The 12,519-nt window shown below is 34.2% G+C and overlaps 1 protein-coding gene across 1 annotated transcript in view; it reads right to left on the reverse strand.

Moving 5' to 3' along the window:
- MAN2A1 (mannosidase alpha class 2A member 1) overlaps positions 1–12,519 on the reverse strand; it is a 184,917-nt gene that overhangs the window by 56,178 nt on the left and 116,220 nt on the right. The gene's annotated exons all lie outside the window — the stretch shown is intronic.

A 12,519-nucleotide genomic window follows, 5' to 3' on the forward strand; every position in this document is an offset into this window, starting at 1 on the left:
AAAATGAGTTCAGGCAATATTTGCCATGATGTGTAAATTCTTAGTATGAACAATGACAAAAATGAATGAACAGAAATTTTTCACAGAATTTTTCTAATATTTCATACTAGCACATTATGATAACATTTAATTTTTAAATGATTTTAAACAAAACTGTATTTGCAGAAAATATTTAAAGATTTTATAATTTTTTCTATAGTCCCTTCTCAATTCTAATAGTCAAATAATTCACGGTTGAAGGATCCAACAACCTTATTTTTTCAATGGTACAACTCTGCCAGATCCTGGCTATTTCATAATTTTGCCTGTGAATAGAAACAGTCTATACCATCCTGTGAGAAACTTCATGTAATCTGCATCCTTTGTATGATTTATGATTGTACTTTATAGTCAATTTTAATCATATTATCTTCAAATAAGTATTTTGAAGAGATGTTTGAGTAACAGTGTTACCACTGATTCACTAGAGAGTATTTTCATAATCTGAAATTTTTTTTTTGCTTAGAAAAATCTGTAACTGCAGAAACTTAGACTGAACAGTTAGATAATAACCACCTCTCCAATACATAGTAGCAATAGTTAGAAACCAGCATCTGTTTATTGTAATACATCAGAAAGTCTGAGTATTCTTTCATCCTGCATGTTTCCCATATTTTCTTTCCATTTTTTTTTTTGCTTTTTATTGTATTACAAACCATTCATGAAGAAACAAAATGAATACCTATAGTGACCACAGTAAGAAAAGGACAAGGAGGACAAAGGAAAAAGCACAAAAATGTCTCTAATCCTATTAGACGCCCAGGCCTAGGCATCAGGACAGGACCTAACTTGCATCACCTGTGTTAACTGAAATTCCATACATATAGAAGAGAACAGATCAAGGAAGTCACCTAATCACAAACATACCCACAGAAAGCACTAAAACTTCTACCACTAGATAAAATCCATTAAATCCACAAAAGCAATTCTCAAGGAGTGTGATGGCGGTACCCCCTTGGGAGGTGTGCTCTAAGGGATTTGTCAACCTATTTTGTACCCTCTCACAGCCCTCTACCAAAGTTTGCATTTCACTTGACTGTTCTCCAATTACAAACACACCTGGAGAATCTCTCATTATAAACATACCCACTGGTGACAAATTCAGTGTTACCAACAGGACTGTTCCACATACCTAAGGTGCACTGGAAAAGAAAAACAGCTGATGGACACTCATCCTTTGCACCAAAGATGTTTAAACCAGAACCCTCAAAATGAGTGATTTACTACTGAAACTCATGTTCCCAGAGGCTTATGAAGCCAGTATGTGAAGAACTCTAGAATAAACTGTGACCTGAAGACAAGTTAGTCTTCTAATTCTGCAGAAGTCCAGAGGCAGACCCAGGCACTTGTAACACACTAAGCCTAGAATATCTGCTGGAATGTTCCTTGGATGGTCCATTACACAGTGCTGGTCTTTAAGACTGTGATAAAATACAACATATGTCCAAGTAATAAATTAGATAATAAATATCCAGAATACTAGTTCCTTCCCATAGAAAATTTAAATAATAACTCACACTTAATGCAAATAATAATTTTAAACATATATTTGGTTTTTGGAACATATTCAATTGCTTTTAGGTTTTGTTTTGTTTCATTTTAGTAGGTAATTACTATTTGACTATAATGATGTTTCTACTGTACTGAATGATTATGTAATTATCATGCCAAGAATCCATTCAAACACTAAATGTGTATATAACGTGTATAATGCAGCAAAAAATACTTTTTAACATAATTAGAAATTCACAGCATGTTCTTCAAGTGCATCACAGTACAAATTTATCTGACACACATTCAAACTCCATTTCTGTACATTTTAAGTATAGAGAAAGTGTAATCATACATTATATTTCCCTCAGAAATTATAACACCATCACAAATCACCTAAATTTCATTGTCATTATCATGTCTGCTAGTCAAACATTTGTCATACTGACAATATCCAAACATGAGTTTTGTTAAAACCTTTAGTTTTAAATGAAACTCAGAACTTTCAATATCATATCATAATATCATTTATTTACTGAAAATTAACAATACTGGATGGATTTATACCAAGACAAAGAAAGGGTTAATTTCTGTTTTAACTAGGAAGCTCAGAGTTTTCTTTTTGTTTGTTTTTATTTTTCTCTTATTTCTTCCACATTAGTATTACCTATTTAGATAACATCTGGCACCAAGTTACGTCCAACCTCCTAGTTCTCCCAATAACTTGGTGTGATGGGCAACTATTTAAATTCTCTATGGGCAAAGAACAACTGTCATCTCATGAAGAAAAATCACTCATGTGTTACTTGCCAACCAAGTTAGCAGACAGATGATGACGTCCTTTGGTTGGGAGAAAAAAAAGAACAGAAAAAAAAAGAAAGGCATCTGATGTTCATGTCAAACAGGTAATTACTTTATGGAAGAAATGGAGTATCAGTGTAAATGTGGGTTCTTTTTTTCAAAATTCTACTGAGGATAAGTATATTCAGAATTCTTTCCCTCCCTTTGCAGCAATAATTCACATGATGTTAACAAAGTATGAAAATCCTTGAGTCCTCTATTTGGGGCAAATATAATCTGTTCACAAGGAGATATGAGTGTATAATACAACAGACCATGCAGACTTCCTTCTAGGACTGGATGAAGGATGGAATGTGCCCCTTGGTCAGTGGAACCTTGAGATCACCATTCAGAGTACTTCCTGTATGTCAGGACTGTATGGGCAATCTACAAGGTATCCTTTACATACTATAAGGATATCTTTCCTATAAGGAAACTTGAGGTTTGGCAAGGTTAGATATGTTACCAAGGCCCACCCAGCTAAAAGGCAACACATGGCTTAGTATTCCCTCTTCACCCCAGAGCCATCCTCTTAATTACCTCACTAACAGGCCAAAAATATAAAGATCTTTTTGAGAGATGGCATTTTCCAGGGAGATTCCCTTTGTTACAAATCCATACATGAAGAACTTCCTCCTCAACTACCCCCAAAATCCCCACAGAGCTTCTCTTCTCAGGAAACTCAGGATGAACAAAAAGTTATTTACATTTTAAGAATATTACATTTGTGAAAGAAAACTTAAAAACAGGGAACACCAAAACAGAAAAGATTTTGCAATATATACTAAGGAGTTGATCTTAGGATCTTACTGCATATGGCAAGCAAAAACAATATCTGATGAAATATTTTAGAAACACTACTTATTTTTATAACTGTATAAGAAGATAAAAAAGAAAACTACTTTCAAGATCTCTGTAAGTGTAGTTTAAAACCAGTTAAGCAAACAATAGACATTTATATGAAAAATAATCGTAACCTCATTTGCCTATCACAATACCTGGCACAGAATAATGTTCAATATTTGATGAATGAGTAATCCAGAAAAATCCCACTAGGAGAGTTTATCATTTATAAATATCACCTGCTTGTGTGGGGCTTTATAGTTTTATCAGAGTAGTTTCATTTTGATTATTTTGATTCCTCAAAAAATACAAAGTAGGTTATTAACCCCTTTGTAAGATGGAGGAAATGACAGACTCCAATGTCATAGAGAAAGCAAAGAACAAAGCAAAGACTATAGATCAGTTTGTTTGATTTGTAATCAATGACAGTATTTTAAAATATCATTCCAAATGAGTTATGTTCATCTTATCTAAGTAACCTCATTATGGAACATAATCTAAAAAAGAGAGTTCAGGATTCTGAACCTGGAAATATATGGATTTATATATTAACAAAAATGTCACTTTCTAGATTTGAAGTCCTTTCTATATTCCATATCATTTTCTAGATTTAGAATACAATTCTTTTTTTTTAAGTTGTAGATGGACACAATACCTTTATTTTATTTATTCATTTTTATGTGGTACAAGGATCCAACCCAGTGTCTCATACATACAAGGCAAGAGCAATGCTTTACCCCTGAGCTACAACCCCAGCCCATACAATATAATCTTGGTATATTAGTTATCAGGGGAAAAATTAAGATATTGAAAACAAAGAGAATCTTTCTGAGATGCCAGTTCTTAAAAAAATCAAAGTTTTGTGATTCCTGGACTCTGGAGTTAGACACATTCAAAATCAAATCCCCAATTATAATACTTAGAATTTGAGAGGTTTCAGACAACTCCAAAACCTAGTATCTGTCTGTACAAAATCAGGAAACAAGATTATTGTTAGAGTAAAATGAGAAAATGATTAGAAAACCACCTAACTTATACTACCAGGTACAAAGTAGAACTTCAATAACAATTTATTTCTTTGCTTTTTCTTTATTTTTAAAAATTTTTTGGAGGGGGTGTGGGTTACCAGGTATTGAACTCAGGGGCACTAACATCCCCAGCCCCATTTTGTATTTTATTTAGAGACAGGATCTCATTGAGTTGCTTAGAACCTTGCTTTTGCTGAGGCTGGCTTTGAACTTATAATCCTCCTGCCTCAGCCTCTTTAGCTGCTGGGATTGCAGGCTCATGCTACTTTCCATTTCTATTTCTTCTTTATGAGATCCTCAAAGACTCCTGACCAAGGACTCTGTATATCATCACGCCAGATGGTCAAATGAATGAATCCAAGTAACTGCACAGCTATAAATCCTTATTTTGTGCAAGGCATATATCAATCTAAATAAAAGAAATTAACAAAATTGCATAACACAAATAGCTTGAACCAAGAATTCTGATAACATGATAGTGGCAGGCAGTGAGGGAATACACACACAGCAACTACATGGCTTATGACTAAATTAAGAAGAAAGAAGAGAAGGATTCCTCCTGGTATGTGTAGCATAAACTTATGAATGTGCATACATAGTCTGTGCCAAGTGGGGAGAGAAAGAAACAAATTGGTAAATTCAGTGTGATAGGATAGACAACAAGACAAAGGTATGGCATGTGTGGGGCAGTTAGGATAACTCAGAATTAATCAGAAAACAAACTATAAATTAAATTAATTTTATGCCTAATGAGTAGAATGTACATGCAGAAAATGACAAAACTTGACAGAGAACCATATAAATAAATAATGAAGAGAAATAATGACTAAATAACCCAACTCTCGGGCTGGGGATATAGCTCAGCTGGTAGAGTGCTTGCTTTGCAAGCACAAGGCCCTGGGTTTGATCCCCAGCACCGCAAAAAAAAAATAAATAAATAACCCAACTCTCCTCAAAACATATATATAATTTATGGTACAAAAGGTCTTTCTAACCATAAAAGAAAAATACAATAATGTATAAGACTGAGAGATTTGGGATAAGAAAAAAATAACTTTTTCTGTCTTAAAAAAATAAGATTAAAGAATAACAAATTTTGGGATTGGCTTATTTCACTTAGCACGATATTCTCCAATTTCATCCATTTCTCTGCAAATGCCACAATATTTTTCTTCTTTATGGCTGAATAATATTCCATTATGTAGATATACCACAGTTTCTTTATCCATTCATCTGTTGAAGGGCATCTAGGTTGGTTCCACTATCTAGCTATTGTGAATTGAGCTGCTATAAACACTGATGTGGCTGCATTACTGTAGTATGCTAATTTTAAGTCCTTTGGGTATAAATCGAGGAGTGGGATAACTGGGTCAAAAGGTGGGTCCATTCCAAGTTTTCTGAGGAATCTCCACACTGCTTTCCAGAGTCACTGCACCAATTTGCAGCTTCACCAGAAATGCAAATGCCTTTACATTTACATTACAGAAATGTAATGCCTTTCCCCCACATCCACACCAACATCTATTATTGTTTTTGTTCTTGATAATAGCCATTCTAATTGGAATAAGATGAAATCTTAGAGTTGTTTTAATTTACATTTCTCTAATTACTAGAAATGTTGAACATTTTTCAAATATTTGTTAATCGCCTGTATATCTTCTCCTGTAAAGTGTCTGTTCAGTTCTTTGGCCTATTTATCAATTGGGTTCTTTGTATTTTTGGTGTAAAGATTTTAAGTTCCTTATAAGTTTTGGAGATAAGTGCTCTATCTGAAGTGTGCGTGGAAAAGATTTTCTCCCACTCTGTAGGTTCTCTTTTCACATTCTTAATTGTATCCTTTGCTTAGAAAAAGTTTTTAAGTTTGAGTCCATCCCATTTATTGATTCTTGCTTTGATTTCTTGTGCTTTGGGAGTCTTGTTAAGGAAGTCCTAAGCCAACATGATGAAGATCAGGCCTACTTTATTTTCTATTTGGTGCAGGGTCTCTGGTCTAATTCCTAAGTCCTTAAACCAAAGGCTGAATGTTTTCCCTAATAAGTCAATGATGATATATAATAGGGGTGGGAGGGGCGACAGAAGAATGGAAGAACTTTAGATTATGTAGAAGGAAATGAGAGAGCGGGGGGTATGAAAAATCGTGGAATGAGACAGACATCATTACCCTATGTACATGTATGATTGCACAAATGATATGAATCTACATTGTGTACAACCATAGAAATGAAATGATGTATACCATTTGTGTACAATGAATCAAAATGCAGTCTGTAAAAGACAAAAAAAAAATTAAAAGAAGAATAACAAATTTTAAAAAGGAAGAAAACTTGTATTTTTACAAATCAATAGATATACACTCAAATAGAAGGGAAAATATGAGCAATTTAAAAAATCAAATGCAAGTTGAAAAGTAAATGATATTTCTACTTCCAGAAGAATTGGAGTAGCTAGTGACAGACAAGATTTCTCACTTCTACTAGCCTACTAGAAGAGCCAAAGAACAAACAGTAATCATTTGCTTGAGGGCAAAAATAGAACTGAGAAGTGAATTGTCTGTAGTCATCTTCACCCAAAGACATGCCCATTCTCAGCAAGTCAGGGGCCGAGAGCTCCATGCAAATTCCAGTGCAGAGTCTGGAGGAAATCCCTGGGGGCCAAGGAGCCACAGAGCATTCGGGTGGGACTTGGAAGGCTTCTTGTTACACAAATGGTTTTCTCATCATGTCCTCTCTACCAGGGCTGCACAGAAAGGGAAGCTTAAAACCTAAAAGCCTCTGAAAAGCACAGCAGAGACATCTCATAATGTTCTAGGGTCTACCAGGGAATATGGCCTACAGAGTGTGCCAGGCTCTTAGCTTAAAACTTAGAACTACATTAATAAGAGATTGTGTGAATTGGTATGTGTCCAGCATAGTCCTTGCTTAGAGTAATATCTTCTAGGAGAAGATATTTTCTGGATCTCTATAAATTTTATATACAATGCTTAGCACTCACTACAAAATTATAAGGCATCACAAACATTCTGGTTTGGATATAAAGTATCCCCCCAAAGACTCACGTTCTGAAGGCTTGGTCCCCAATGCAGCAATGTTTGGAGGCGGGGACTGTGGGAAGTGAATTGATTATAAAGGCTCTGAACTCATCAGTGGATTAATCCATTCACAGCTCAATGGCCTACTTGGAGGTGGAAGAAACTGTAGGCAAGTAGGTCACTGGGGTTCCCTTGGGGACTATATCTTGTCCCTGGTCCTTTCTCTCCCTTACCCTTCTCTCTCTCTCTCTCCCCTTCCTTCCCAGTTGCCATGAATTGAGGAACTACTTCTGCTGTGCCCTTCTGCATGTTTTGCCTCGACTCAGACTCAAAGCAAGAAAGCCAGCTGCCTACGGTCTAAATCTCAAACCATAAGCCAAAATAAGTCTTTTCTCCTTTGAGGTGTTCATATCAGGTGTCTTGTCACTGTAATTAAAAGCTGATTAACATACTAGAAGACATAGACATATGACTGAATATGAAAGGGGGAAAAAACCCAGAACTACACATGACCCAGATATTGAAGTTAGAGGTAAAGACATTAAAATAACAATAGTTCCAAAGAAAGAGAAAAATATGAATAAAAGTAATGAAAGTAAAGACAATTCCACCATAGAAATTAACATATGACTTGATAATTGATAAGCAAATGAAATTCTATGAGGATAAATACTTGAAATTAGCAACTTTGCAAACTAACACTAGAGTACAATCAGAAGAAGGCAGGGCAATAAAAATTATTCAAGTTGAAGTAGAGACAAAAAAAAAGGGTCAACTCTGAAAAGATTCAATAGGTGAAATAAGATGTGTATAAACAGAAGCAAGAAAGAAAATGTGACAATACAAATCCTGGAACATCTAAGAAATTTCCAAAACTAATTAGAATGATCAATCCACATGTATAAAAACTGTGAGCCCTGAACAGGAAAAAATATACTATAATGTATCATATTATATCCCCTCCTAAAACCCTCAAAAAAGGCAAAATCTTAGAAGCAACCAGTAAAAATAAGACACTAATGTGAAAAAAACCAAAACAAATGTAATTTAATGTTGTTTAGAAAGCAGGAGGGCGGGGTGGGAGGAGCCAAGTTCAAAATCTATACCCACCAATAATTTCTTTAGAAAATGAAAAAAATGCTTTAGACAAACAAAAATCAACACGCTGGTTTCCAGCAGACTTGTACTAAATTAAATACTAAGTCCCTCATACACAGGAAAATCTCAAAGGGAAACATGGAACTGTGGGAAAAAATGAAGAGCACACAAATAGTGGGAAAATATGTGAAAAATGACTATACAATATAACACAAAAGTAATAATGTGAATTATCAATAGCAATAATGTGACTATACTAATTATCCATGCTTCTCTATGGTAAACACTAAAAGAACAGTAAAATCATCTATAACCAAAAAGTCAGGATGGAAAAAATGTAATAATAAAAATTTCAACCTATAAGAGGGCAAGAAAAGGTAGTAAAAGAACTTGAAGGAAACTTACCAAAATATTATTAGCAACAGCTATTCTTAGGAGGTGGCATTATAACTCATTATTTTTTATATTTTCCAAATTTCTTATATTTTATATTTATAACTCTATAATCAGAAATTATAACTTAAAAATAGTCTCTAACTTTGAATTCAATAATTCCTACCTTTATAAATATAAGGAGCTTAACAAATACAGGTTGATAAACAAAAAAATTCAAATATTATAGTTTACATCTAAACAATCTAAATATTTTTTAAAAAACTATATAAAACATTATATTCATTAGCTTATCAACCTAATGATTAAATTGAGGAAACTTGCTTAATAAGTAAAGGTTTACTTATAGGTTGTAATATTAATAGCCATAAAATATCTATGAAGAATTCTGTAAAATACTAGAAAATATAACATTAAATATAAAAGAATATTCTGGATTATATGTAAAGAATGACCAGTAAAGTATTAAAATAGATAAAATTTAAAAGGAAAAAAAATTATACTTTAGGATTACTAGGGAGTATTCTGCATCTCCTTTTTATACTTCTGGATGTAGAACGTTCTATAAAAAGTACGAATTTTTTAAATAATTGGATAAATAATGATACCAACGTTATAAAAGGAGAGGAGCCGGAAAAGTGGGCAGGCAAAGGAAATCAGAGACATTGGCTCCAGGTAGAATGATTATAAGAATAAAGGCACAATATATGAAAAAGAATGTTGTTTTCATGATGTCTCTAGAATCTATAAAGTGAACTTCTAAAATGCCACTCTACTAAAAAGGTAGAGAAATTCCAAGCCACAGCGAGGAAATGGACTGTCTTTAAATTTCTGCAAGGAGATTAGATCTTAAGTAGGTAATGGGAAGTAACAGTATGGTAACATGGTCCAATCTTCATTTTAATTACCTATTTCTAGTATCCAGGAGGAATATTTGAGGGGAAAAGACGCAAAGAGTAGTTGACAACAGCAATGGTTGAGACCTCAATAGCTCAGGTAGGAAAGTTGAAGACCTGAGTTAGAGGAACAGATGAGAAACACATAACATGTCTTATCAGTATGATATTTTTGGATTTCTTCCAGAAGACTGAATGACAAGAGAGAAGGAAGCATCTCTCACAACTCCTTGTTTACGGTTAGGATAAGATAGGGTGGTACCATCAACCAAGACTGAACACCTATAGGATGGGTGCTGGGAGGAGGTTTCCAGATGGATAATAAATCCAGGTTTAAACTTCTTGCAGTACCATGTCGGTATGCCTGAGAACAACCACACAAATTGATCCTGATGCTCCTAAATTAATCTGCAACTCAGAATCTACTTTTCTGTAGAAAATGTAAGGTTTCCGTGTCTGACAGGCAGCGTAATGGCTTTCAAGTTGCCCACGCCTTAATCCTTAGAACCTATGAACGTTACCTGTTGCAGCAGAAGCAACTCTGTAGATACGATTAAAGATTTTGAGATGGGGAGGTTATTTTGGACTACCTAGATATTTTTCCTAAGAGACTAAGTTTGCTGGTAATTGTTATACTAGCAACATGAATGCATCACACTACACTTTCCTATTAAAATGGAGGCTGTTTCAGTTTCATAAAACAGACTGAAGACTTTTTTTATTTTTATTTTTTGCCACTGGATACACATAAAGGAAAATCTTGAGTTCTGAAATGGGGATGAGGGTGGGTGAAAAGAACAAGAGGAGCTTGGGGTCCTTGGAAACAGATCCAAACAATGATTGAAATAAAGTATATCTAGTCCTCTGCCCCTCTCTCCCAGAGAACTCCACCACTCTACTTCTGCATCCTCTGGCTATGAGGACTGATGTGCTCAAGATCCCACAATTCCAGAGCAGGTATCACAACTAAGAATAAGGAGAAGCAAACAAACAAACCAAACCTATATGTTCTAAAAAGCAAATGACTTATAGTCCCTTACATTGGCTTTTTAAAATTCTATTGATTTTAAAATTTTATATGTATAAACATACATATTAAATTCTATTTCTTTTTAATCTTTGAATATCTTATATAGGACCCCATTCACTGGAGACATGCATATATATGTACAAGGTTTTTCAAAGTTCCAAGACCTTCAGGTTTAAAAACTTTTCTATCCCAATAAAATATGTCTTCTTTAACAGGCAAATATTTGTTTGCCCATAAAAATCCTTCTAGGAACTATACACCAACAATCATACTTATCTTCATTTTCTAGATATTGAAATTTATAGAAGGAGAAAAACTAAAAATTATGATTTCTGGAAGTCTCTGGTTGACATAGAAATAAATACAGCCTGATCTAATAAGAATAAAGTTCAATGTTAAGGTACAGAACACTTTTTTAAATCAGAAGTGAAAAAAATCAGGATTTTGCTTGATTTAGTATATAAATGTTATGTGATCTTTCTAATGTATGAAAGTTTATTTCATCATTTTTCTATATATTTAGGAGAAATAAGTCTTAAAAGTTAATATTATGAATTTATCATCCTGTGGAGTCATGTCCAAGGATAAAATTCGAAAGAAAGGTAAATGAGCACACTGTATGTGTGATCCAACACAAATATAAAGTCACCCCTCATGAGACAATAACATGATAGCTTCTGAAACTACCATGCTGTCAACTAAATCATTCCTGCAAATACTACTAACAAAATATTACTAACAGTATTTTACTACCATAAAATATTACTAATAAAAGTTCCTAGTTTAAATAATAAATGAATAGTGTGAATTGCTAAGTATTCTAGACAGCTCTCTTTTTAAAATATTACTTAGGTAAAGAATTCTGCTTATTCATATTACTAATAAACAAAGCAGTAAATCAAACACAGAAACAGTTTTGTTATTTTTAACAGTAAATAAATTTCACTTAGCTGGCAGCAGAGTTTTTCAGATGTTATAGTAAAACAATAACAACCCCAATAGTGAGTATTTAATGAACCTTCAGTACAGTGCTAAGCAGTGTGAGCTTTACTTGAATTATTTTGATTTTGTAATCACCCTAAAAAGTCTTAAAATCATGAGTATTTTACAGATATGAAGGGTAGTTCTGCATCCTTTTCTCAGTTGTATAATCATTCAAGAGTAGATCCAAGATTCAAACCCCATCAGTAAGGCTCGAAGGCAGCTTGGAGGCAGGGAAGGTGGCCTGCTGTCCTGCAGTAGGTGAGGTGCTTAGGATGCATGTGCTAGAGCAGATGCACCATCTGCACACTCCCCACACCTCTCTGAACATGGTCTCATCAGATTTTCTATACCCGCTCCAGCAAAAGGTTCACTAACGCAGTGACAAGACTGGAGAAAAGGGGGCTTCTTTGAGGGGATGAACATTATGCTATTTCTTCTGGTTTCTGGGATGAAAACACAAGCAGTTCCTTCAGTAAATTCCTACTTTTTATAATAGGTGGTAAGAGAAAATGTGTTACATAATAGTTCTTCATTTTGAAATACTGATGATACAAAGAGTTTCTTGGTCCTTTGAACCAATTTTTGGATGTACTAGGTGATTTTCAAGAGTTGGGCTTTCTATTTGAATGAATGCTTTAAAAATGCTTCATACTTTAGTAAGACATGACTGTGGAGATCATCTATCTCAACATCCACCTTTCCTCAGACCTACTGCAAATGAACTGAAGTTTCAAAAACATGGTGCTGGTTAGTGACAGCAACGGGACTACAATCAGTCCCCTAATTCTCAATGCAGGGGTCCCTTCACAATATTGTGTTCCTTTTAGGCATCGGACAGAGGTGTGAGAT

The sequence above is a fragment of the Sciurus vulgaris genome (genome assembly GCF_902686455.1).
Source record: "Sciurus vulgaris genome assembly, chromosome: 6".
Lineage (NCBI taxonomy): Eukaryota > Metazoa > Chordata > Mammalia > Rodentia > Sciuridae > Sciurus > Sciurus vulgaris.